This window comes from Monopterus albus, unplaced genomic scaffold, assembly GCF_001952655.1.
Source record: "Monopterus albus unplaced genomic scaffold, M_albus_1.0 scaffold531.1, whole genome shotgun sequence".
Lineage (NCBI taxonomy): Eukaryota > Metazoa > Chordata > Actinopteri > Synbranchiformes > Synbranchidae > Monopterus > Monopterus albus.
This window is the reverse complement of record NW_018128411.1, coordinates 297911-301265: the sequence shown is the minus strand read 5'-3', so window position 1 is coordinate 301265 and position 3355 is coordinate 297911.

The window sequence follows — 3355 nt, the reverse complement described above, 5'->3', positions numbered from 1 at the left end:
TGCACAAAACATTCAGGCAGCAGCTTTAACTTTTTTGTTAATAATTCTGGTAAAGTGGATCCCATCAATAGCTTGCTTGCAGGGGTCCCAAGTGTAGGTTACATCATATGTTTCAAAATTCTTTAGTAATATCTTTTTAAGCTAGTGTGGCCCTGTGCATCATGCATACAATTGTTTTTTAATGTTAAATGTTTAAAAAATGAAATGTATCTTTATAAAGTTTTTGTCTGCACCTCTTGCTGAAGACACACAGTGTGGTCAGGTTGACATTTCCACCACTACGTATAAATAAAAAAACGGGCCATCAAAATACTTGAAGTTGCACTGGGTGTTTCTTAGTGAACAAAAACTTTAAAGATAAAATATTTTTGTTTATCGCCTAAAAGCAGGGTTTCAAATTTGAAAGTAATGCCTTTGTATTCATTTTCCAAATGTGTCCACTTTCTTGGAGTGTGTGCCCCAGTCTGCCCCCACACTAAAAAAGTTCTTGACCCATCCCTGAATAAGAAATAGCCCAAAGGCACTGTAATTACACACTTTGTTTAACTGATTTTATTTCTTTTTCTGTATATCAAAGAAAGTATAATGGAGACCAAACACAAAAAGGCAGGTACAAGTGAGGAGGAGAAATAAGCTTAATAAAATAAAAAAAAATCAAAAAAAAATCTAACAATTCATAACACTGCCACTATTATTGTTCAAAATCCAAAGGAATATCATACTCTTCTGAGCAGAGAGGTGGCATTTAAAACCATTATGGATCATTAAAAACCAAAACCAGCAGTGACTAGTAATAATAAAATCATATAAGTAGTAGTACAGTTATAACAATAGTGATAATCAAAGTGACAATGAAACGAGAGAATAAAAAGCAGATCTCCAGTAAAAGTATTTAGTTCGGACAGTGCAACACTGTGTGAGTGATCCCAGTCTTAAGGTTCAAGCACTCCAGTCCTTGCTTCACACACAAGATACAGTTTCCAACAGGAGTACAAATTATTACTCATAAAAACGACTTTGTTACCCTTGTTTCAAAAACCACACCTAGTGGCCTTTAACGCTGTTAATGGCCACGTTCATTTGAAATTATCTGTAGCTTGTGCAAAAACTGTGGACTAGTGCAAGTGTCGTGCCATGGGATGTTCTTTACAGTTTGCATTTACAAATACCTCTCCTGCTCTCTGTCAACCTCTAGATTGCTTTTTGGCTTTTGAATGACAGAAAACAAAGGGAGGATTACTTTGGGATATCAGTCATTTTTAATATTTTTCTTTACAAAAGCTCATGTTTAGTTTTGCATTTTTGTTAAAACTATCAATAGTTATATTAATATACAAATTAAATTGAAGGAAAACATCTTTAGTATATGTCCTTCAACAGCACCATCTTATCTGTCAGCATATGTTTCCCAATTTGCTTCCTAAATATAAGTATCCATTATTTCCCTAAGGATACTGGTAGCCATCTTCTCCCTTGTCATGATTTTCAGATAGTACATTTCACAGCATGTACATCACCAGAATTTAAAAAAAGCAGAACAAAACAAGGTGACAAAAATGTATGGGAAACAGCCCATCCCTGTTCTCTTATTTCTATGGGTTTGGCTTTGACCTAAATAAAAATGTTTCACCAGTTTTAACTGGATATATTGTCATTTATATAAATATCAAAATTAATAAAATGAGAGATTAGCTTTGTCTTATGTATTCATGGCAAACAAAACCATAACATTTATGAAATCCGTCTGACCCGCCCTGCCCGATGTGGATAAAATTAACTCACTAACATTACATGAGGATCACCTGAACTTGAATTTGTATACCTGGTGGTGTCTCCTCTTAAGGCTGTCATATTTATCAGACACCTACAGTTAGTGAAAACATTTATCTTACATCAGATTTGAAGAGCTGCATTCCAAAATGAGATATACACATTTGGGTGGAAAGGGAAATCCACAGTATCAAAGAAATGTGCTGTAAAAACAAGATAGCTAGTAATTACAGTCCTTGGCCGAGAGAATGCTGACAACTTTACAGGCAGGATTTTTTAGGTGCTAGATACATGATATTCAGAGATTTTGGATATAAAAACATTTTGAAACAGAACTCTTCTCCAATTGTTCCCAGGTAGGCTTCTTGAATAATATAATGCACCGGCAGGCTTATTGTTCGGTTTGTAAAAAAAAAAAAAAAAAAAAAATTACATTAAGGCATCCAACATGCATTAATGTATCTTTCCATAAAAAAGACACTTGCATTAGAATGCTTAAAAACTTTTTAATGTAAAAATGTGTCAAAGTGCATTATGCCCGGACTCTTCCTCTGCCTCCTTTTGCCCTGTCTATTTGGATTGTCATGAAAACTATGAACAGGTAAATGGAGACAATTCAATGGCCATATTCTCTCTGAAGTACCTTTTTATATCCCAAATGAGTTGACATCACACTCTTCAGGTCACACAGCAAATAAAATGGTGACAGTCAATAGCAGTTCTTCCTCTCTTAAAGATTCGGGTCAGTAATGTTATATCCGAGCAATCTTTGCTTTAGAAGTGAAAGGAGGCTTAAGAAATACTATTCCACAGGCGCAAACAGGGAGTTACTAATGTTTTCCTGTTACTATTTTGAAAAGTGTTTCTGGCCTTGTGGTGAAAGTTGGACTTCCAAAGAGGAAAAGCCTTTACATCAGTCTGTAAGGTAGGGCAGTTCAAACATGGCAAGCTGAGTGACTTTACAAACTATAGGAAGTTGGTTGAAGTAAAATATTATATAACCACAGGATTAGGACCAAAGTGTGCAAGGACTGAGGGAGACTTGAGATGTGTTCATCACTCATCAGATAGCAACTGATTAAGTGAGAAGAAGGCTGGAAATAGTGAGGTGGTGTAAAGAATTCCAGGGGACTCAATTTGAAGTCCGTGAGGGTCGAGCAGAGATTAGCAGATGCAGGGGAAGCCAACTTAAAAAAACTACAGATTATTAGCTTTTTGAGTACTCAAATTTGCTTATTAAAATCCAAGGAGCCCAAATGGGTCCAAGAATAGTCTGTGTGCAGACCAATCCTGATCTGTCTTTAACTGCTGCTGGTGGCCATCGATGAAGGCGACTCAATAACCATTTCTCCTCCAGAACCAGTTAATGAAGTAGAATGGGAGACAGCGCTGCCAGATCCACCATTGCTGGTGCCGTTCTTATTGATGAGTGTTATCGGCTGGCCAAAGTTAGTGGTTCTCAGGGTTGCCAGATGGCTTGGGGAAAAGACGTGGGTCCTGGCTGCAGCTCGGGATTCAAAGGAGACATTGCAGGCATCACAGCGGCCTGTCAGGGGCTCCCTTGGTGCTGGCTGGGCCGCCCCCG